Genomic DNA, 25,305 nt, shown 5'->3' with positions numbered 1-25,305 from the left:
CCCCCATACACACACACACACACACACACACACACCCCTGGAAGGTATACACACACACACACACACACACACACACACACACACCTGGAAGGTATCTCCTAGCCCTGTTTCGCCTAGTAGGCAGGTCTCTTAGTCACTGTGAGCTGCTGTAACAAAATCCTATAGACTGAGTAGCGTAAACAACAAACATGTGTTTCTCTCTGTCCTGCAGCTAAGAAGTCCAAGATCAAGGTGCTGGCGGATTACCAGGTGCCTGGTAAGATCCTGGTTTGCTGATGGCAGTCTTCTTCCTGAATCCTCACTTGAGACAGAGAGAAATGACCATGCTCTCGTCTCTCTTCCTCTTTTTTTTAATGTAAGTTTTATCGATTTCTTTATCAGTAGTATTTTTGGCTTGGTGGCTCAGATGGTCAAGAATCTGCCTGCAATGCGGGAGACCTGGGCTAGAAACCCTGGGTTGGGAAGATCCCCTGGAGAAGGGAACAGCTCCGCATTCCAGTATTCTGGCCTGGAGAATGCCACGGACAAAAGAGACCAGCAGGCTACAGCCCCTGGGGTCGAAAAGAGTGGGACAGGACACGACTGAGTGACTTTCCCTTTTTGGCTGTGCCTGTCGTCATCGCTGTGTGATGGCTTTCTTCATTTGCAGTGAGTGAGCGCCACTCTCTGTTGCAGTGTGTGGGCTCCTCATTGCTGTGGCTTCTCTTGTTGCAGAGCGTGGACTCAAGGGTTGCATGAGCTTCAGCAGTTTTGGCCCAAGGGCTTAGTTGCCTCGTGGCCTATGGGATCTTCCCAGAACAGGGATTGAACCCATGTTCCTGGCACCGGCAGGTGGATTCTTAACCACTGGACCACCGTGAAAGTCCCTCTCTTCCTTTTCTTTTAAGGTACTAATCCCATCTCGAGGACTCTGCCCTTATAATCCTATCTAAACCTGATGCCTGTCTAAGACTTCCTCTCCAAATCCAGGCATATTGGGCATTAGGGCTTCAACATATGGATTCGAGGGGTTGGGGGAAGGACAAACATTCACTCCATAGCAGGGAGAGTAAATGGAAAATTCAAAATATAATTTTAGAAGCAAGGTTATCCACGTGAAAAGCGACAGTGTGACAAGAGGGCATGGCTCGTCCACCTTTTCCCAACGTTCAGTGGCTTTTGGTCACAGTCACATCCTGTGACTCTCCCTGAGGTAGCGGAGGTGCCCTGAAGAAAATGAAAGCCACACGTGAAGGCTTCTGGCTTCTGGATAATGCTCCTCCCTCCCAGATGGAATTCCTCAAGGAGATGATCTTGGTTGCAAACAGTAACGGGTCTAAAGGTCACTTATATAAGGTTCCAAAATTGACTGGCTACCCCATTAGGGAGTCACACATAAAAGTCACAGAAATAATCAGAGGGCAGACATAGAAGTGAAACTCCCAAAGCTCTAATAATGCTCTTTCCCCGTTTAATCCCTACCGAAGTCCCCTTATATTTGAAGAGAGAAATTGTTTTTTTATTCTTCGCCACCAAAGCACTAAAAAAAAAAAAAAGTGTTACTATTGATGCCTGCAATTAACAGGGTTACCTTGAAGAAACACGTCTAATTTCTGTGATCCTCAGTTTTCTTAGTCATACAAAGAAGAGAGCATTACATCTTGATTGTTTGAGGATAAAAAGAGATGATGAACAGCAGACAGAACAAGGAGGAAGCTCACTAACGTGACTTCTTCTGGGAGAACCTTCTCTCCAGGCTATTTCCGAGGCCCTGATACTCACTCGGAGCGTGCACTTCCAGAGTCAGCACTCAGAGAGCAGACAGGCTTCCAGAGGGATGGGGGCTATGGTGGACTCAATCCCAAAGCTGGCCTGCTGCTGCGACTGCCCTTCGGCTGACTTCCCAGCACGTCCAGGCCTGAGTTCTGCACTCACCTTCTTAGTGATCATACCTGGTGGCTCAGACGTGCGCCAGATTCAGGAAAAGAATCTGTCTGCAGTGCAGGAGCGGAGAAGGCAATGGCACCCCACTCCAGTACTCTTGCCTGGAAAATCCCATGGACAGAGGAATCTGGTAGACTGCAGTCCATGGGGTCACTGAGGGTCGTACACGACTGAGCGACTTCACTTTCACTTTTTACTTTCATGCATTGGAGAAGGAAATGGCAACCCACTCCAGTGTTCTTGCCTGGAGAAACCCAGGGACGGGTGAGCCTGGTGGGCTGCCGTCTATGGGGTCGCACAGAGTCGCACACGACTGAAGCGACTTAGCAGCAGCACTAGCAGCAGTGCAGGAGACCCGAGTTTGATCCGTGGGTCAGGCAGATCCCCTGGAGAAAGGAATGGCAACCCACTCCAGTATTCTTGCCTGGAAAATCCCATGGACAGAGGAGCCTGGCAGGCTACAGTCCATGGTGTGGCAAAGAGTCAGACATGACTGAGTGATGAACATTTTCACTTTCTTAGTAATGCTGGTGTGGGTGTGCCACAGGACACAATTCTCACTGCCAAAGACCCAGAGGAAAGAGCTGCATCAAATACCATAGCACACCGTAGCCCAAGGCTTTGCTTCTCACTTGTTTGGGGTCTGAGATGTTTTGCTTTTGTCAAAGCAAAAGTATACATGCAAGTAAGACGTGGCTGACGTTTAGCTCGTGTGTCATCGGCAGAAGCTGCCCCGGAACACTTGTTAATGTGGAGCGGAAGGGAAGTTGACAGAGCGCAGGGGAGGGCGTGGTCCTCATCTCTTTACTATACTTAGTTTTCCAGATGGATATTTTTCGTACTTACTGTATCACGTAGAAACCAATTTTATTTGCTGATTCTGGGATTCCCTCCATCTTGCATATATTAATTCTACACATTGAATACTTGTTAAATAAATGAGTGAATTATGACACGGACAAAATAAAGGACATGTGTTAACTCCTGGCATGGTAGCATAAAGAAGCTTGCATGCATTGAGTGTGTCTGGCTTAGGTTTCTTGGCTTCTGATTCATGTGTTCACAAAATCCTGTACCTGAACTAGGTATGAGCTTAGCCAGACACATCTTAACCCTGACACAAGGACCATATAACTTTTGGGGTGCTGTCAAATGATGGGCAGAGAAGGATGATAGATATCTACATAGATAAAATATATAAACACATATATACACTTATATGTACATACATACATATATATATATATATATACACCTTGTTTTTCTCACGGATTCTTAAAACTTGAGAAGACAGAGATCTCTCAGTCTGCTATCTCACATTACAGACTGAGCCTCAGAAGGTCAAAGGTCTGATCAAGATCAAGAAGCAGAATGAAAGCAAGAACCCAAATCCTCTTCCTGCCTACCGGTCTCCCCACCCCACTACCAGAGGATGGCTGAACAAGGGGAACGGGAGAAGAAGTGTCAAACAGGTCAAGAAGCATCTTCTCTCCTCATAAGGAGATTCATCCCGGAATCTGCAGTAGTGCTGCCTGGGAGAGAAGGATAAGCCCGTCCTGCAGGACAGAGTCACCTCCTGCCGAGTCATTCCCCAGACACAGAACACCCTGCTCCGAGCCCCGGCCCCAAGAACCGATGACATCACAATTGGATGGCGAAGCTCACACACGAGCCAGAGTCCTTGGGGCCTCTCTGGCCCGAGCAGCAGCCCGGGAGGGCCGTGGAGGGTGATGTGTATTCTTCCCTGCTCTTAGCAGCTCCGCTCATTTAGTAGCCACTCAATGGGGACCGGCTGTCAGCAATTTCCTTCCTCCAACAGCTGGGAGATGGTTTTCTGCAGTTAGCTGCCATTTGTTTCAATTATGTGTATTAATCATAGCCTTCGCCCTGATGGTATTCTTCAGGAAAAGAAAAACACCAGGGCTTTTGTTTTATAACCAAGCTGCTTCCTCACTCAGAACAGACTTCAGCAGTGGCGAGAGAAAGGGACGATGACTGGTCAGAGGCTCTTTGGTTCAAGGGCAGCAGTGCGTGCAGGTGGTGGGGGGAAGGGGCGGTTATCCAGCCACTAAAGCAGGGAGGAGGGTAGTGCAACTTGAGGGCTGGGACATTCTAACCGTCTGCACAAAGCAAGCCCGGCCACGGTCTGCCATGATGCATGCTTACCACTTGCTCTTTCAATACACAATGGTTCATGTATTGAGATGTGTATTAAGCTCCCACTATGTGCCCAGCTACAGGCTCCGCCAGGAACCCTCGGTCATGTTTTCAGCAAGAACGAAACCAGAGGGAATCAGGAATTATTTCAGAGGCAGAGCGGCACCATCTCACACCACTGTTGCCCATCTGCGCCTTTTCGGGTCCATCATCCCCTCCCTACTTAACAAATATGTCTAGTGGTCTGGCTCTGAGGCAGGCAGTGAGCTACAGGCTGAACAGTCACTGGTAAACCAAGTTTCCCTGGACCTGGTCCTCAGCAACCTTGCAGCCAGGTGAGGGAAAGTGAAGTCGCTCAATCGTGTCCGACTTTTGCAACCCCATGGACTGTAGACTATGAGGCTCCTCCGTCCATGCAATTTTCCAGGCAAGAGTACTGGAGTGGGTTGCCATTTCCTTCTGCAGGGGATCTTCCTGACCCAGGGATCAAACCTGGGTCTCCCACATTGCAGACAGACGCTTTACCATCTGAACCACCAGGGAAGCAGCCTTGTCCTCAGCAACCTTGCAGTCAGGTGAGGGAAACCACGCTCAAACAGAGAGGCCCACAGCCGGACATAACCATGAATGATGTCCAGCTCGACAAGATCAGGCTGGGGCATGAACAAAGAGAAAGTGAGCGGGGCTGTTTGAGACTGAAGCTGCAGGGATGCCCTCTTGAGGAAGCAGAATTAAAAGCGGAGTCCACAAATGACCACAAGTTAGCCACGGGGAGGATGGGGAAAGACTCGCGAGGGCAGAAGAGAACCTGATGAGCCTGAAATCTAATGGCACCGACGGATCAGAGTGAATGGAGAACAGCATGGGATGAGGCTGCAGAGGCAGTCAAGTACTAGAGCATGGTGGGCTCTGCAAACCATGTCACAAAGTTTGGACTTCATTCTAAAAAAAAATAAATAGGAACCATGAAAGGCTTTTAAACTTACAGTGATATGGTATGATTTATACTTAAAAAAGTCACTCTGACATTTTTGTAAACAATCAACTGGAGGGGCTAATCATGAAGCAAGGAGACTGTTGCTAGGCTTCCACGAATGCCCAGAATGACAAGACGATGGTGACAGAGAAGCGGACAGTGACAATGAAGAAGGACACGTGTGGGTGGGTCTGAGTTTGCATTGAGGGGTAAAATCAGCATCCGTTCCATCTCTTTGCGCCCTTTATTGTCCTTCCTCTTAACAAAGGATCTAAGAGTAGCTGCCCTGTCAATCCTATAGGATTATGGTGGGGACCCAATGAGATACATGCATAATGTTTTACAGGTGAGGTATGGTTATCCTTGTGGTGCTGTGACCACCATGATATTACTTACTTCCAGCTGGTTCAAAATTTCAACTCATAAGAGAAAACAGCCTAACCTAAGCAGGGCGGTGGGAGAAGTGTCCATATTTATTGTGTGATCTGTCTCTGAACCTCATGGAAGTGGGTACAGGGGTGTCCAAGGGCACACCTACGCTCTGCTCTCCCTGGATCCACACCCCTCAATGGAATAAACTGGGCACTGAAGGAGGTTCAGACATGCTGCAAGGCCCCTAGAGTTCCATTAGCTGTGGAGCCCCCATTTAGACTATTATTACAAATTGTGCCCTAAACAGCCTCATAAGGGCCCACAAGAGTTCCTTCAGTATCCAGCTCACTATTAGAGAGAGCCTTGGGCAAAACTGACCCATAAAATTGCCATTTAGCACAACCCTATAGTCTTTAATAATTCCCAGAAATAAAACAATGCCTCAAGAGAACAACAAAGTCTGAGTGTTAAATCCATTTTCCGTGGGGTGAGAGAGTTGTGTCTGTATACAAGGCAAAACCTCACTTGGTGGATTCTGTGGATGATAGATTAAACCTTTAAAAGCCCAAAGATTTCAAATGTTTGATATTTTTAAAGACATATTGTTAAAACATATTGTATGCTTTCCCTGTGTTAGAAAATAGAGTATATTGGATATAATTTGCTTAATTGAAAAAAACTTGTTAGAGTATCATTGTGTTTCTGTCGCTATCCTTCTAGACTTCACTGGATAAATCATCTATCTTCTCATATGTAAAACAGGCTCTTTAATAAGATCAGGGATTTGCAAAGTCTTCGTGGTGAGGAACCAAATTTGTTTTTGTTTGCTTGTCCTTAATTCCCAATCAATCCAGACCAGTACATGGGAACCGCAAAAAACTAGTAGCTCATGCCACATGTGACTCACCAAGTGAGTTTGAAAACACTGACTGGTTGATACCCTGTTCAACAAAACCAGTCCACTGACCTGGATATGCCCCAACACGGAGCAACTATCAAAGTGTCTCAACGGTTCCTCTCAGCTTCCATATTTTATTCTCGTAGATGAGTAATAAAGAGCCATGGACAGCACGGATCTGTAGGAAACACCTTGAGTAGCCCAGAGCTGAAAGATGTCTAAGATCCATTCAAACCAAAGAGTCTAGGATTTTAGGATCTTGATGAACATCAGTTATTTCACTGATGCTTTAATGAAGCTTCTAAGAAATGTTGATTTCCCTAAGAAATGTTGATTTCCGAATGTGCTTCTCTGGTTTAAGAATACAGTCGATTTTCATGTTCTCTAGATGCTCTTGCTTAAGGCCAACAGACCTGGTCCCCTGGGCCAGCATCCTAAATCCTGAATCTATTAGGATTTCCTTCCATGGCCTCCCCCAGGGCACTTCCGTCCCTGCTGTTGCTCCACTAGCTCACAGCAGGTTTGACTTCTTCCAACATTCTCCACTAACTCTATTTGCTGTCCCAGTCCAGCTCTTGGTTCTTCTGCCTGATATAAAAACTAAGTCCTAATACATTTGAGTCAGTCCTAATGAGGTGGATAAACCTAGAGCCTGTTATACAGAGTGAAGCAAGTCAGAAAGAGAAAAACAAACATGATATATTAATGCATATATGTGGAATTTAGAAAGATGGTACTGATGAGACTATCTGCAGGACAGCAGTGGAGATATAGGCATAGAGAACAGACTGTGGACACTGTGGGGGAAGGAGACAGCGGGATGAATTGAGAGTAGCGTGGAAACATACATTACCGTATGTAAAACAGACAGTCAGTGGGAATTTGCTGTATGACGCAGGGAGCTCAAATCAGATGCTCTGTGACAACCTAGAGGGGTATGATGGGATGGGAGGTGGGAGGGAGGTTTAAAAGAGAGGGGACATATCCTTGATGTCTGGCACAAATCAACACGATATTGTAAAGTACTTATCTGCCAATTAAAATTTTAAAAACAAAAACAAAAAAACTAAGTCCAAATTCTCTGGCTAACTCCAGGTCTTTCCTATGGAAAGAAAGCACACGGACCATGAGATAACTCTCCCTCTGGTTTAACGACTGTGTCCCCTTATCTCTTGCTAACTTTAGATTCATGATTGTCTTGAAGTTCCAAATTTCAATAGCTAGATAAGAGGCTTATTATTCTCACATTTCTTTGAATAATGAACAAAAAAATCAGATAATGGAGCAATTTCTGAACACTCTTCTAAATGTTAAAATCTAATTTTAAAATTTATTAAAGTGATAAAACATTTACAAATATTTCTCAATCCCCAAGGCACTCATCTTACAAACCAGCCATGTTTGCTTTTTAAAAAGAAATTGCAACGACTGGAATAGTATGAACACTGAATAAATGTTTTCTATTGTTAGATTATACCACCCTTAGATGCAGGATGGCAGTAAATCCATTTAACAACTTCAAACAGTCAAGCAAATTAAAGGGGGCAGAGAGACAAGACAGCAAGGGGGTTGGTTAGCAAAGCAGGTCTTCAGCCACAGCATTGCTCTACATGCAGGGAGGACCTGGCCTGAGAGGCTGCAGAAGTGGAAAAACCTCTGGCTCCTGTCGGTTCTAACAGTCCACGATTGCATGATACGACAGGAAGGTTCTATCCACAGGTTCTATCTCTAAGGAACTATCCACAGGAAGATAACTACACAGGCCCTGAAACCACGCAGCAGCAACCCAGGACTGTCACAATTTTAGCAGCCTAATTTCCTTAGCTTCCTCACCACCTAGAAAGCATTTTGCCAGAGGCCTATTTGAGTTTCCATAGCTAAAAATGGGTATGCCTGCCAGAGAAGAGAAACTGCAGGAAGAGATTCAGGGTGCAGGAATTTTTTTAAAAGCAAAAAAAAAGAAAAATCATAGAATAGAAATACACAACAGCAACCGTTGAGTCACAGATAAGTTGAAAAATCCAAAACCTCCAGAGCGTAACTTTTCCAAAGCTACAGACCAGGCAAGCAGCACAGCAAAGACATCGGTATGGCCAAAGCTGTGGGAGGAGCCACTACCCTGTATCACCTTGTCCATGCAAAGTTTTGCATCCGTTTTTAAGGAGTTTAGAGATCCTAGGTTAAAAACCTCTGCTGTGAAATACAAGCATTGCTCTCTATCAGCACAAAGCACTCTTTCCTAGGATTCAAAAGCCACTATATTATTTACAGTATACGTCCTCTAGATGCCCATAGACATTTTATGTTATTCAGTTCTCAGTCACAATTACCATAAGTAAAAACATAATTGGAATATCCATTTATATTTTATTTGTAAATCTTTCAAGACCAAATGAACGCAGGAACTTGATCCCAGATCTCTCTACAGTTTGAAGTCCACTAAATAATGTTCAAGACAAGATGGACGCTGTATGCAGATGTAAGAAAGAAATCTTAAGCAATGGCAACAGCTTAGAGGATTCCAAGCCCATCAGCCATGCCCCTTGTTTCTCAATGTACCATGTGGTCTTCTGGCAAAAGGGCAAGCTGACACCCCCAAAATGCCCCTACTTTCAACTCAAATAGGTCACTGTGTCCCTTCTGTGTGCCAAGATTACATGATTACATAATGATGCAATGATAGGTAATGAGCAGATAGAGGTACACTGGATTTTAAAAAATCAAAACAAAAACAAACATGATCCACATTTATTACAACTCAAGGCCAACTGGCAGGCAGGCAAGATCTGCAAGAGGCTTTTAAAGTAAAGATCTAAAGACCGTCCTTCTACATTCCAATGCTTGGGGGACTTGTTCTGGGACTAAGGGTTATTTAGTTAGAAACAAAACCCTGATAACGTGAGAAGGGATTGGTAACTCTAAAGTTTCCAGTTAGTAAACAGGAAAGAATCCTCTTTAGGGTCCAAGCAATCTGGGTTGAAGTGAAGGTTCTGACATTTACCTTGCTTATCTAACCTCATGCAAATCATTCACCTTCTCTGAGCCCTTTTTAAAAAAAATCTGGAAAATAAATATCAGCACCCAAGTCCTATTCATCTCACACGGCTGACTCATCATCCAAATGAAAAAAGAAAAGGTATTTGAAAATGCTTTGTAACTTATAAGTCATTATGCAAATAATTGATCTGACTATTGTATACTATGCTTTCATATACACTCATAAGTGATTCAAAGCGGGAAGAAAAGAGGGAGGGACGATGGAAAGAAGAAGTCCAAAAAGAGAAGCTACAGAAGAGAGGACTGGGAAAGAACTGAAGGAGAGAGAGAAAAAAACCTCTGCCATGGGAAAGGAGGAATAAAAAGAAAGGAAGGGAAGTCACGAGAAATCTGTGCCGGTACAGTAACAAATAAATCCCCCAGCACGACAGCCTTCTGCTGAAGCATTTCATTTTCCCACAACATAATGGTGTGTTATTGCCCATTATCTGTTCTGTCAGTGCCAGAGTCGATACTAAATGAGGGGCAGCTGCATGTAGCTGCCATTTTTTCAGCTGTCTTCACGTTGCCATGGAGACCCGGTTGTTTCTCGGTGAACCTGCCAGGGAAGCCAGGGGGAGGCAGGTGGAGGGGAAGCAAGTGCTGCTGGCGGATGGGGTGTCAGGGGCAGAGAGAGGCGGGCGGGGGCAGGGGCTGGGACGAAGGAAGGCCAGAGCAGGGCTGGCCTGCGCCTGACGCGTCAGCCGTTTTCGAAAACACCATCTATATTGCTGAGGCGATCCCCTGGAGAAGGAAATGGCTCCCCACGCCAGTGCTCTGGCCTGGAGATTCCATGGACTACACAGTCCATGGGGTCGCAGAGAGTCGGACAGGACTGAGCGACTTTCACTTCACCAGGCCGCAGACCCTCCGCCCGGGGCCTCCAGGCTGTACAGGGGCTCGGCAGACATCCTGATCTCATCACAGATCCCTCCTCTCATCACAGGCTCCATCCTCTTCTCCCCCGACCCACCACTTCACCTGCTCCCTGGTGCCCGCCTTCTTAGAGAACAGTTTTCGACCCCTGAATGGTCGCCATTCAGAAGAGAAAAGCCAGTTTCACATAAGACATTCAGACCTGGGCGCTGCAGAATCTGTATATTTTCTTCAAGAACTTTTTTTTTTTTTTTTTCCCACAGAATGATGGATTTGTAAATTTCTGTAGGACTTTAGAAATCACCGTGACTGTTCACCCAAGAGGGGCAACAGCTCTTGTGCCCTTGGAAGAACAGGAACCTGGTTGGCCAGATCTTCAATCCAGGCATCTCTATTTTTGAGTAAAATCTCCAATTGTTAAATGTTGGCTCAACTTTAAAAAATATATATTTCTGCGTGCTAGATACATGGACTGTCAATTTGCAATTGAATGTGATTTTTAAATGAGGCTTAAAAAGGCTAAGAAACTAGATCCACCTCTCTGTCTTCCCAAATATAACTTGCACTTCCATAATTTGTCTCCCTCCTTCCTCTCACCTTTCTTTCTTTCCCTCTCTTCCCATTACACAGTGGAAGGTAAACAGGGCTGTGAATTTATTAATGCTGCGGTCCCCATCCAGCAACAGCCCCCAAATATGCTGATGGCTGCCTGCCTCCATATGCTCAGTCCTCTTCCTGGAATTCCTCTCCCTCCTGCCCTGTCCCTCTGTGCTTGCCTCATCCTTCACAACACAGTTCAAGCCCCATCTCCTCCAGGCCGCCTTTGTGAAGTCGGATCTAAGTCAGATGCATCTTCTCCAAGTGTTCCTGGTCCCCGATACCTTTATGGTAGTATTGTCATACCATGCTGTGGTGTTCTTTGAGGTCAGGGACCATGCCTGGGCCACTTACCTCTATATCATAGCACACTGTCAGTTGTCTTAACTGATTACTGATTGAATGAGCTACCCATCTCAGTTGACAAACAAATAAGGTTATCTTCTAAATCTGTTCTGACTTCCTTCCCAGACATCAATACAACTAACTGATCAGTGACAAAGGAATCAATAAGAAGAGTTTCCTTGCCCACACGACACCTCACACCTGACTTCCTAAAACAGTGCTTCCCTGTCAATCACCATGTCCCAACTAGCGAGAATTCAGAGCAGTATGTACATGAGTATGCACATAAATACATGCATACATAAATAAGTGGATCTATTTGTTTAAAAACAGGAAAGAGAAATGTCTGAATACGCAGACACATCTGGGATATATTGGTTCCACACAGTGGCTTTGGATGGCAACATCTCTTTGGGCTGAAGGTGGGTTCTAGGTCAGGATGTCCATAATACAAGTAGATGGGGAGTTTTGACATCTCAGGCCGACATCAAGGACTCCAGTGTGACTCCCATCTGAAACGTACACAGAACCACTAGCATCTCCAACAACATTCTACAACTTTTGTTTCTTGTCTCTGGTGCCTTTTATGCCTCAACATTTTTCTCTTAGCAAAGGGCCATTTCCCCTCCTGTCTCTATTTTCATTTCAAAGGCTTAAAAGCAAAATCTTCCCACATTACTTACATAGTAACCAACTTCAAGCTTCCCCTAATACCCATGTTCATACTAGCTTCAGAGTGCCCAGAAAACACTTGGGACTATTGGCAAGCCAGCTCTTTAGCATCTTACAAGTGTTAGCCCAAAGATGTCCCCTCATAGAAGAGGGGCTATGGATACTTGAGGGCATGAATAAGGATCGACTGCCATGTCCTTCTGGTGGCTCAGATGGTAAAGCGTCTGCCTACAATGTGAGAGACCTGGGTTCAGTCCCTGGGTTGGGAGGATCTCCTGGAGAAGGAAATGGCAACCCCTGCAGTATTCTTGCCTGGAGGAGCCTGGTAGGCTACAGTCCATGGGGTCGCAAAGACTGAGCGACTTCACTTTCCTTTGCCATGTCCTTAAATAAACACACAGTCACAGAAACCTCAACACAAACCAACGCTTGAACTGGAGAAGAGCATCATAGCATGCCTGGATCCACCATTACTTACCAGGATGGAACTATCCAATTTATCTCAAAGTACATTTGATAGGAACAGATTTGATGGGAAGGCGCTCCATGATCAGGTCACTAAGAAAGGGCTCTACAGGCTTGGATCCTCAGCCTCTAGCACAATCCACATAGGAAAGTGGAAAATAACAAAACTGACCTAAAGAGGCAATTAGGAGGACCTGCAGACTCCTCGTGGCTGCAGGAGGATGATGGGGACTGAGTGACAGGAAGTAAGCTCCCCATCTCAGGACAGTGGGGAGAGCTCAGGTTTGCCTAAAGAGGTAGTTGTCCTGAGTGCTTAGACTTTGGTCCCTTGGGATTAACAAAAGGAGCCAGTTCAAAAAGAAAAAAAAAAAAAAAAGACAGGCAAGGAGGATAGGGTGCTAGCCACGGAAGCTTAACAGGAGAATTCCTATTTTAAGAATCATCTCTGAAGCCTCAAACTACTGATCTTCTTGTAATAAAATTATGCCACTGCAGTGAATGCTTTGCACGAGTAGAGACATCACTGGGCACCCTGAGGTGCGGGGAAAGCAGTGCTCCCCACAAGCTGAGAGGGAGCTCTACCTACACACCTCAGAAACCTATTGAAGCCTCCTTACAAAAGCTTATGACAGTCTGAGACCCAGCAGACCACGTGACTACGATCGTAAAAATTCTAGCCATGCCAACCAGAATCTCACAGAATCCATCCTCGGATGATAGGAAGCAGGAAATAATGAGAATTACCTAAAGCCATGGAGCCTTAAGGAAAATGCTTCCTCCTCAATACACAAAGAACCACAGCGTTAGTCTCCCACTCACATATACACATTACTGGAAAACAGTCACTGTAATTTTTTTATTCCCCAACAAGAGCTTACTCCATTTGTGGAAAAGGACATGTTTTGCAACAGAGAGCGTACAATGGCTGTCAACACGCTGTTGTTGTTTCGTCGCTCAGTCGTGTCCAACTCTTCTGTGACCCCACGGACTGAAGCCCTCCAGGCTCGTCTGTCCATGGGATTCTCCAGGCAAGAATACTGGAGTGGGCTGCCATTTCCTCCTCCAGGGGGATCTTCCTGACCCAGGGATCAAACCCGCATCTCTTGCGTTGGCAGGCAGGTTCTTTACCACTGAGCCACCAGGGAAGCCCCTTGTAAACACATGGTCAGGAGCTAGATAAGAAATGACCCCTAGTTGACTGTCTCCTCTGAAAGTAAGCCTCAGCTTCACTGAGAACTGGAACATTAAATTGCTAATATGCTTGAGCTTAGAGAAGATTTATTGAGCACCCAGGACATCTCATTAGACTACTGGAATACAGACTGGAACAAGCCATGGCCATACCCCTCTGGGGCTCGTAGTTAGCAGCCTCATGGGAGAGACAGTAAGTATTCATTTAAATATAATGTCATCTGAGAATACAGAGCCGGCAAACACAGCAAGGCTAAAGAGGAGGGTCAAGACAGACGGGGTGGTGAAACAGCTGAGCTAGTCTGGAAGAGCGGTAAAAATTGGCTAGTGAGGAAAGAAAGAGAGTCTCCAGGCAAGGGAAAACAGCATGATCAAAGAAAACTTAGGTTGGTATTTCTTAACTAAAAATGTCAGATGAGGGTATGGCCTTGTCATAAGACCACAAAGGAATCAGAGGGGAAAATAATTCCAAAGATATGCATTGGAGACAGCTTGTATTTAAAGCGCAAATCTATTTTTTAGGTGTTAATGCATAAAGCCCTAGAAAAAAGTGGTTATTGCCGTAAGGGGAAAAGACATCCCTTTGATTTTTCTAGTTTAAAGAAACTCATCTTTTCTTCTAGTCTTATACCCGTGTCCCTCTTCCCGCTTGATCGTTTTTTTTTTTTTTTCATCCTCCACCTCCTCCTCACATTTTTGTGCTGCTTAAAATAGTCACCATCTATCTTTCTTCACACATTTTGTCATTCCACTAATCCTGAGGAATTAAAAGCATGCAGACAGACAGACACACACACACACACATACATACATACACACACACACACACATCTGCAGTCACATGAAGATTCCATATGCTGACCTGCATGATGATTTTGTTATTTTTAAAAAGCTGATGGCAGCACCTTCATTTAATAGTCAGTACAGTATTTACATGTAGACATTTTGTACACCAATGAAAACTGAAGGTTTCCCAACTTGTTAAATACGATTTACTATTATACCACTTAACACGTGTGAAATCTGACTCTTGTGTTTATTTTTTAAAAAGAAATCCCAACAAATGTAGGTGTTTAAACATGGCACTTCTAGCTTGTGCTTGTAAAGGCTGTGAAATGAGTAAAGATTTTATAGAAAAATACCCAGAGATGGCGTCTCCCATATTTTTCACTATTGTGTATAATAAAGCTGCTTGCCTGGTAGCATTTTTAAATGACATTATATTCCAAGATCTGACAGGGTTAGTTTTGATCTGACCTGAATGTCAAATTAGAGGCCAGAGACCCAATACATATTATTCACTTGGATTATTTTTTCCCCTCTGGATTTCTTTTAAACATTCCAATGGCATCAGTCAAACAGAATTTCTCTCTCCTTTTATAGAGCACAGCCATCTATTTCTAGCAGAATCTGTGTGCGAGATTCCAGCTTTTTCCTCAGAGCTCCAAGGAAGTGCTATAACTTACACAATTAGATATCAAGATACTAATGATTCCTTGTTCTTGGAGAGTAAGGACAGTGGCACTGAATGTGACTCTTCTCATCAAAATACAGCAGAGTTCCTCTTGAGCCTCAGGGGAGATTATGACTTAAAAGAAGCAGAGACAACTCCGAGTCAACTTGTGGGGTGGAAGGTGAGGAGGGAGAAGAAAGAAAATCAAAATCCTTTGCCTGATACTGTGTCTTTATGATTTTAGGGAAAGGTTCTGAGAAAAGCCTTTGATTGTGAATTTCCTAAGCTCAGGACCATGTGGTTTCAGAATCTGATCTTGAGTCTCTTTTGAGATGAGAGTCTTGAGAGGTAGGACTTGGTATTCAAGCCTCTGGTCTGTCATAACATCCAGGATGTAAGGATGGTACTAAAAATAGGGCTGAGGGCTGACTTTTAACGTGGATATTGTTATTCTAAACTGGGCTAGTGAAGGGTTCTTATAAGTGTCTGAGGCTGACCAGCCTAAGGGTAAAGGGGCTTGTTTTGATACTCCCATTGGAGATGGCCAGTCGCAGGCCTCTGAATGGCACTCAAGATGCTGTGACTCTTTGCCCAATTAATGCCTTATCTCCTCTAGACACAAATTCCTCTCCAATAAAATCAACAGAACAAAGAATCGCTCAAATCCTTTTTAGGGATGACAAGCAGCTGTGTTAAAAGCAAGCAAGTTTTCACTTTTTTGCCTTCATGATCAAAAGGAGAACGGATCTCAAAAATGCTAAAGAGGATGTTGCCTCGATTTAAAACGAAATTTCCTATTACATAGTTGATATGCAGCTGAGACCTTTGATTAGGGGTTCCCTTCTCACACTCTTCTTGGGGTTATCCCTCTCTACCATCAACTTACAAGCACGAAGGATTATCCTGGGAACCCTCCTTCCTCTCTACACAAAACAAATGAAGAAATGATATTTGCAAGTTCACCACGAAACAAAAGGAAAGAAATTCATAGCAAAGGCAGAAGAAGACAAAGTATAAAATCTGGGACCAAATTCTCATTTTCATCACCATGACTGACACTGCCAACAGCATTTCCTATGACTGCATGCAGTCTGTGAAGGTCACTCTTTTTAGCTCATGGGGTTAGTCTAGGAGCTTCTGACCCTTGCGGTTGGCCATCCAAAGTCAAAAAGGTCCCAGGAGACAGGGAGAGGTCTTGTCCTGGTGATGTTGATTGGAATTAATCACAGCCCACAGTCACAAAGAGGCAGGCAGTAAAATGAACATGTGTAAGGCCACAGCGGCTATTATCATAATTCCTAATTATGACTGTTTAGAGGTCTCCCAAGGAATATAATTAAGTTTAACATGCCAAGCAATAAAGCAAAAAATATTAATCCATCTTCTGTCCTCCCTTACCACCCGCCAATAACTCCTCTCGCTTCCTAAATTATCGGTAAGATCCTCCACCCTGGCTCTGTTTTTCTCACAAGTGGCACTGTCAAAGGGAATTTATTCTTCAGAGGACAAGACAGTTGGCTGGGAACTCCCACAGCTGCTGCAGGAAGCCCAGGATTTCAGTTAAAGTGCTCTCAATTGCAGACCTTAAGACTAAAAAAAAAAGAAAAGAAAGAAAGAAAATATGATGGATAAAGAAATGAGGATCCTTGTGAAGTAGGTAGTCAGGCGCTTTAATGTCATAAGAACAAACAGGGTTAAAGGAAAGCAATAAGGGGCAATGGAGAAAACTTCTGGGCATCCTGGGGACAGGCAAAGGGCATGCTACTTCTAGCAATTTTATTTGGAATTTCTGGTGTGCGTGTGTGTGTGTGTGCATGTGTGTGTGTGTTTAAGTCTACTGCCCACTACCCCTCAAAAGAGGGGGCAAAAAACTGCAAATGAATGGTTAAATTGGAATTGGAAGACTCCAGGGTGACAACTTGCTGCCTTCTCACCCCAGGCTGAGTAACAGAACAGGCCTGTAGGCTCTGACGCCCCTTGACCCTAACTCCCGACCTGAGGCCATGGATGAAGGGAGGTGGTCATCTGACTCCTTCTGCAGCTAAGGTCATTCTGAAAGAGTTTCTCCCCTTTGAGCACCACAGTGGGTTTATGACTTGACCAGAGTTATCTTTACTCAAAGGACTCCAAAGGCACCAGGCTGGTTCAGAATGGCACTCAATGCTCCTAGCTGTAGCCAGAGGTTCAGGGTGATGAGAGATCAGAGTAAGGGGTTGACTCCATCTGGGTCTAAACCTTCCCCCCAGACACACACAGATGGGACCACGACTCACAGACCAGAAAACGATCTTCCTAAAACTGGAGACCCCTTAGAGCTCCTGTGGTTCCTCCTCAGCTCACTACTCTCTCAACAAAATCTGTACTGACCCACAATGATACATCAGACATGAAGAATTAGAACAATTGCACAGTTCACTTTTCTTTCCCATGTCAACCCTGCTCACTCAGATCAGTCCCTGCCACCAGCAAAGAGGAAAGAACCCAGGTGACCTGAATAGAAAGCCAAGCAAGAAGAGAGGAGAGCAGGCCTGATAAAACCACGAGGCTCTAAAACCTAAGGCACAACCTTCTCTGTGGGAGAAGGACTCTTTGCTTGCTTTTGGAGGTAGATTTCTTTGGAATTAAAAAAAGTAGCTGATATGAAAAGCAAACCTGATTTTTTCTTCCCTGCGAGAAGCCTCTATATCCCATATGTATTCAACAAGAAAATTGTTTTCTGAAGGTGAAGCACCAAGAATGATTTCTATAGAATTAATCACTGTGAGCGTTTGAAAGGAGGCTGACAGGAGACCTTGAGATTCCTCATGAGCTGTGCAGGTCGGCAGCTCATCTCAGATGACTTCATTGTGATTCACGCAGAACAGCAGCTCTTAAAGCTGAGTTCACCTATGAACACCATCCCGAGCTAGGGCAAGGGAACTCCCAAGTAACTGCTACCATTTTCCCAAACTTCTCAATGACCAGATTTTCTGAGATAGGATCTTAGTCTTCAAGGAGAAACCCAAGGAGGGGAGAATTCAGCCAAGCTTGTTAGGAACCCAGATGGGAAGGAGCACAAGTGGAATAAACCTTTTCAGCATGGGGCAGTCCATAGGGCCCCAAAGAGTCAGACATGACTGAGAGACTGAGCACACAGTTTAAAAGAAATCCATGAATCTACACCTGTTGGTGGAAGGGGCCAAGATGGAAGAAGATGAGGGCGCCAAAAGGATCAAAGTATCAATACTCTTCAGGTTATAGACAGACAAAAGACTTTCATGAAGGACTACCTTCATTAGCTCATTAGCTGACCATAATAGGAAATTACTATGAAGAAGCTCTGTATTTTATTCACAAAGTTACCGTAGGACCAAAAATAATGGCCCTGGGCGTTGTTTGAGAGCCTCAGGAAGTGTGTTATCTCACAGATGGATTTCTTTTCAACTGCGTGCCCAGTCACTCGGTCGTGTTCGACTCTTTGCAGCCCCATGGACTGTAGCCTGCCAGGCTCTTCTGCCCATGGTATTTTCCAGGCAAGAATACTGGAGTTGGGTGCCATTTCCTAATCCAGGGGATCTTTCCCACCCAGGGATTGAACACGCATGTCTTGTATCTTCTGCATGGTCAGGTGGATTCTTTACCACTAGCACCGCCTGGGAAGCCCCTTTTAAAGTAGGAACCCACTAAAAGGTGTTTGCTGGCCTTTCCTGTACTCATTCATGATACTGGAAGAGTGTGTTTGAAGACTTTGTGTAAGAATCTAGACTCTATTAAAATAACATTTTGTTTACAAACTGTATCCAGATTTTCTTTTAGAGACAAACCTTACACCGCTCCCGGACACAGGCAGGCAAATGTCAGAGGACAAATAAAGCTGATGAAACCCTGAATGAGGGCAGTGTAGAGTCAGCCTACAAAAATACTTGAGCGGGTAGAATTCCAAGACTGGGTGGCAAATTAGAGGTAACAGGCAGCGGGGTAGATGGGATGAGCAAGGGAAGAAGTGTAGGTAATGATCAGGTGAGAGTCAATGAAGTCTTTCATTCTCTCCATTCAGTTCTACTCTTTTACTGAGAAACAGAGACACAACTTTTGTGGAGCAGAGAATGAGTTTAGATTTAGATGTGTTATTTGAGGTACTTGTGGGGCAAATCAGTTGAAATGTTTAATAGGAAGCTGTTCTGAAGCCCAGGAGGAGATAAGGGCTAGGAATCTGAAGCTGAGGCTCATCAGCATCGAGAGGATGCTTGAACTTGTCCAGAATGAGGATTACAGGAGAAGGAAAGGGGAGCCAAGGGAAGAACCTTCAGGAGCACCAGCATTTCATAAGCAGCCAAAAGGAGTGAAGCTCTAACAGGGGATAAAAGAAGCGGAGGGCAATCAGACAGCCCAGAAGCCAAAGGCAGAGGAAGCAGATCCCCCTGTAAAGCTGCTCAGCACTGTCATCAGGTATGAACACGGAGGCCAGTGTTACCTGGAGGAGAGGAAGGGAGGCCCGAAAGCACAAGTGATCACATTCTCGACTTTGTCACAACGTGTGTGACCGGGAAGGTCGTGAGTGAAATATAAATATCTTGAAGCTGGGGCAGTTTTTGGCACCAGCTGGTAGGAGCCACCCGCTCTCCAAGTGCTGCTGTATGACAAGATCGGGAGCATGAAAGCTGGGTAAGAAGTGGGCAAATTCTAGTGGTTCCCATGCACCCAGGACCATGATCAATGCAGGAAAAACTGAGCAATAAGCAAGTTTTTTCTTTAAGACCAACCCCCATACACTCCTCCTATGTGCTCTCCCTCTCTTGTCCCTAAAGTACCCATCACTGAATCTAGTTAAAGGTGTTACTTCAGCCATCTGTGAGCTGAGAAGGGAGAGCATGATATGCAGTGGAGAGCTTCCAGAAGTCCCATAAGTCACCTCCTGCCGTCCACTGCCTGGCCCAGCCTGCAGTTGGCAGCACAATCTTCCCACCACCACCCATCAAGCCTCCCCACATGGGGTCCCATCCCCCCCTGCCCATTCCATCTCTATTTCGCCATCATCTAACCTTGTCCCAGCAAACACCTGAGAATCACCACAGTTCTCCCTGGTGTGTTAGCTTACAAGGGCTTTCCAAAGTTGAAGAGATGTTTGCATAGAGTGAAAATGGAGTGATCTGGTTAAAAACTAATATCATGAACAGATAAAGAAGATGCGGTACCTATACACAATGGAATACTACTCAGCCATAAAAAAGAAGGCAATGAGGCCATTTGCATGAACATGGAGGGATCTAGAGATTATCACCAGAAGTGTAAGTCAGGAGAAAGACAAATCCTGTATGATATCACTTGCAAGCAACATCTAAAACATGACACAAATGATCTTAGCAACGAAGCAGAAACAGAGTCACAGACATAGAGAACAGACTTGCTGCCAGCAGGAGAGAGGGGGAGGGAGGGATGGACTGGGACTCGGGGATTCGCAGGTGCAAACTAGTATGTGTTGGACAAACAATAAGGTCCCACTGTATAGCGCAGGGAACTAGATTCAATTCTCCGTGATAAACCATAATAGAATATGTGAAAGAATACGTTTATGGATAACTGAATCACTTTGCTGTACAGCAGAAATTAACACAGCGTTGTAAACCAACTATACTTCAGTAAAATAAGTTCTAAAAAATCCTAATCTCAGGCTGTAAAAACAAGTCAGCAGGGCTGAGTGAATGACTGAATTGGAGGTTGGTGCTGTTTGGGGTGGCAATGGGGGCTGGAAAAATGTGGATAAAAGGAATAGCCGATGGTGATTCTAAAGCTTGTAAGACACAAAGTGTGCAGGCAAGGAGCACAGGCTCCAGTGTAAAATGCATCCTTGTAGGTAAAGTGTCCTTAGAAGGTACCTTAACTGTGCAATGGAAAGAGTAGGGAATGAAAACTAAGATTGAATTTCTATTATAAAGTAATAAAGGTAATCCAAGCTCCTCATTTACAAAGGAAGAATTGCAACATGCTCTGAAAGAGGATCATTTGAACACTCAATAGCTTTACCAGTATAAACTACACTCCAAAGTTCATCGATGGAAAGCCACCACCGTGCTTTCATAGAACTCTTATTCAACACTATGAAATGTCTTATTTCTACCCATTCCCTTTCCCTGGCTTATACTGTTGAGAGGGAAGTCAAAGAGGAGTTTTGCTAGGTCCTTGGGCATTCCTTCCCAAAGGATAGGGGTGCTGGCATACCAAATGTCACCTTGACCATGCCCTGTGGACTTTTGGACTCTCCTGGGAGTAGAGGTCATATTGCATATCTATTCACCCCGCTATACTCTTTGGCCTCTCCATAAATCAATCCTCTTATTTAATTGCCTATTGCCAAGCACAAAAGTCAGAGTAAGGAAACCCTACTGAGAACCCTCTACCTAAGCCCCAGGTCAACAAGATGCATATGACCTTCAGCAATTCATTTCTTTCTTTCCTTTTTTTGCAATTAGTGTCTAGGGTTCTAGCCTTCTTGGAATAATCTCCACCTAGACCCACCTTCAATTTTACCTGAAAAAGCATTTAAAATCTGAACCATGATAATATATTCTGCAAAGACCCTGAATGCCCCCAATAACAAGTGCCCCCAGACTGCCTTCCTCCCTTGCAATCCTTAGCCAATTACTAAGATGCTGGCTCCTTCTGCTCTCACTGCATAGAACCCTCTTTTCAAAGCCAAATGTTAAAAAGCCTCATCCATATTAACCAGCTCCCCTTGGGAAGTGTTAATTGGAAAACCACATAACGATATCCGTTTGCTGGAGACAACATCTAACCGAGGCAGAAGTGACACAAGCAAATGTGTGACTGTTAAGAGAAGATTCCAGGTGCCTTAGCTACACCCCAAACACCGACACCTGACCTCAGAAGAAGCCGGCACACTGCAGCTCTGCAGCTGACTCTGGGCAAACCAAAGACCTTTCTGTGCAACCAATCTCGCCTGCAGAAATAGGAGGGGTGGTATGCCCTCTGCATCATCTCAAGTCAGGAGGGGTGCTGAAAGGGCTCCCTGAGCTCCCCTGTGATGCTCTGTGTTCCCGGGGTGGTGGGCGGGGGGGCTCTGTGAACCCTGGCTCAAGCTCAGGTGCATCACCAAGCCAACAGAAATCTAACTGTGGGTTAGGAGCTGTGCACTCAGCTCTGCTCCAGCCACTAGAGGGCAAGTGCTCTCCAGGGGCTCTGGTTCCATCACCTGAAAGAGGAGTCAGTTGTATACAGATACACTGCGATGTGCCTAAAATTGAAGGCTACGGTAATTATCCATGAAAACATGGAACTCAAGGTCTGCTACTCTGTACGGTTGTCCAGCCTCTACTTTATCTTGTCAACCTGTCTATGCAAGTTGGCTCACAGCTATAAGCCAGTGACCCTTGGAGCTCTGCCTCTCCAAGGGTGAGTGTTAAGGTCCTACTCCTAATTCCATGGAAGTCAACATCAGTAACCCACTGTCAGAGTCTTTCTGGGATGACAGTAATCTGCCAAGAAGGATCAGCCATGGCCTCTTGACTCATGGACCCTGTTGCCCCTCCTTGTCTCAGCAACCCCTTGGACTACAGGCACCCTTTGGATCCCCCTGAATCACAGCCACCCTCTACATACCCTTGGCCATGAATGCTCCTTGCGTCTCCCTGAATCATGGGTACACCTTCTATTCTCTAGAAAGGACTCAGACTGATGAGAAAATACTGACTTGGGTTGAAAGATGGTGGCAATGAAGGAGAGGCTTCCCTAAGCAAAATGAAGAAAAGTCAATCTGTAATCTTAGAGTAAGGAAGTCCCCTGGATATTTAATCCCAATCTCCCTCTTAATGACTTCCCTGGTGGCTCAGACGGTAAAGCGTCTGCCTACAATGTGGGGGACCTGGGTTTGATCCCTGGGTCGGGAAGATCCCCTGGAGAAGGTAGAGGCAACCCACTCCAGTACTCCTGCCTGGAAAATCCCATGGAGAGAGGAGCCTGGTAGGCTATAGTCCATGGGGTCGCAAAGAGCCAGACACGACTGAACAACTTCACTTTCTTTCTTTCCCTCTTAACAGGCAGAGGAACTAAGGTCCGAAGAGTTTTCATGGCTTGCCCAGGGTCAACCTCCTTAATGACAAAGGCTGGCCTTCTCCTACCCCTGGTCCCTGACATATTCTTTCCCCTGCCCCAGGGAGCCTCTGAAGTGTTCTTGGTGAGATAAAAGACAAGGAATTCATCAAGTCCTATGCTGCTGCTGCTAAGTCACTTCAGTCGTGTCCGACTCTGTGCGACCCCATAGACGGCAGCCCACCAGGCTCCGCCGTCCCTGGGATTCTCCAGGCAAGAACACTGGAGTGTGTTGGAGAAGAACATTGTCTTCTCCAATGCATGAAAGTGAAAAGTGAAAGTGAAGTCACTCAGTTGTGTCCGACCCTCAGCGACCCCGTGGACTGCAGCCCACCAGGCTCCTCTGTCCATGGGATTTTCTAGGCAAAAGTACCGGAGTGGGGTACCATTGCCTTCTCCGCAAGTCCTATGCAACCAGATTCAGATGCCCAAAAAGAAACAGCAAAGGGTTTTAGGGTCATGAGAATGATGTCAACCAGTGACATCCCAAGGAAGGTGTGTGGTTATAGCCAGTTTAATTTAGATACTCAGGCAAAGCAGCCTTTATTTAGGCTCAAACCATGGAGTTAGGGAAAGTACAAAAACTTCCTCAGTTTTTGAAATCACACAGTACATTTTAGGATAAATTTAAGACTATAACTTCTCTATTTTATCTTTAATTACACACAGGGAAGAGTTACATGCTATTAAAGGAATTTCAGATACAGTGAACAGGTCAAAGGGAGATTTTTCTATAGGAGACTCATCTACATACTTCTGAAGTCAGACCACTAAGTTAACTTTTCTTTCTGCCCTTCTCTGTGAGACTGATCCCACACAGGTTACAGCATCCCAGACTGCCTAAGCTGCTCCCAGTCTTCTTTAGCAACATGCTGGCTGCCTCAGAGAGGTCCAGAGGCTGCCCTCCCATCTTCTATGCCTTTCAGGGTGAAAGAGAAACAAGAGGGTCTTCCCAAGATATTCTGCTTATTGATCTGAAATCCTAGGACTTGCCCAGCCTCCTCTGCATTGGCCAGTATCAAACATGACCAGAAATTTCTGCAGCTACCTCCTTGCTATGTGATCTTCGTAGCCATTACAGGAGCTGTTTTCTCTTCATTTCCATTAATTAATTATTCTGTTTCGACTGTGCCCTCAGAGCTCTGACAGGGGTGGGAAGAGGGCAACAACTTTATTAATAAAGTCATTATATTACATCTAGAGGTAATCGTGATGCAAGAAAGCGAACAAAGGACATCTGAGTAACTGAATAAGAGACCACATGTCTCCCCACCTCACTGTAATAATTCCCAGGTGTCTCACTGGCTCTTTTCCTGCGAGCCATCTCTTCAGGCCCCTGACAGCTCTCTCTCCGGCTCTTTTGGAATATAACATACAGAACTCTAATGGTTCCACAGATCGGTGTTGTCAGAGGCAGAATAATGATGGTTTCATTTGACTAGTGGTGTAAGGATTAGTAATAACACACGTATATAGTACTTTCAAGAACACACTTTCACATCTGTTGTCTTGTAGAATTCTCACGACAAACCTGAAGGGTAGCTGGAGGAGGTCTCGTCACCTCCGCTTCACAGGTGGCAAAACCACAGTAGAGGCAGTTAACTGATGCCTTCCCTCAACTACAGGCTTGTTGCAGCACTGCCCCGGGGCTGCTCACCCTGAGACCTAGCTCTTTCTCTCTCTAAGTAAAGTCGCTCAGTCGTGTCCGACTCTTTGCGATCCCCATGGACTATAGCCCGCCAGGCTCCTCCATGCATGGGATTTTCCAGGCAAGAATACTAGAGTGGGTTGCCATCTCCTTCTCCAGGGGATCTTCCCAACCCAGTGATCGAACCCGGGTCTCCTGCACTGCAGGCACATGCTTTACCATCTGAGCCACCAGGGAAGCCCAAACAACAGCTTACACAGCAAGGAGAGCTGGGGGGAAACACCATCCCACTGGAACCCCAAATAACCATTTGGATGTTAGTTCAGTATCTGGAAATACTGTGTGGCAGTAACCCCTAGGGCAGAGATACTGATATAAGTAAGAGGGAGGAAGGAAAGAGCAGTTTGCCCAGTAAGATCTCACTCAGGGCTTCTCAGCCTCAGTGCTATGAACATTTGGGTCCAGCAGTTCTTTGTTGTGGGGCTGTCCTGTTCATCACGAGATTCGAGCAGCACCTCTGGTTGCTGCCCACTAGGTGTCAGTAGCACTCCCTCTCTGCCTCCCGGTGTGACAAGGAAAACTATCCCCAGATATTACTGCCAGTCATCCCC

General features: G+C 45.3%; 1 protein-coding gene across 1 annotated transcript in view; it reads right to left on the bottom strand.

Annotated features, from left to right (window-relative positions):
* Window positions 1–25,305, bottom strand: part of LOC133255253 (neurexin-3) — an 887,522-nt gene that overhangs the window by 412,597 nt on the left and 449,620 nt on the right. The window lies entirely within an intron of this gene.

Source organism: Bos javanicus, chromosome 10 (assembly GCF_032452875.1).
Source record: "Bos javanicus breed banteng chromosome 10, ARS-OSU_banteng_1.0, whole genome shotgun sequence".
NCBI classification, from domain to species: Eukaryota; Metazoa; Chordata; class Mammalia; order Artiodactyla; family Bovidae; genus Bos; species Bos javanicus.
This window is presented reverse-complemented; position numbering and strand designations above follow the sequence as displayed.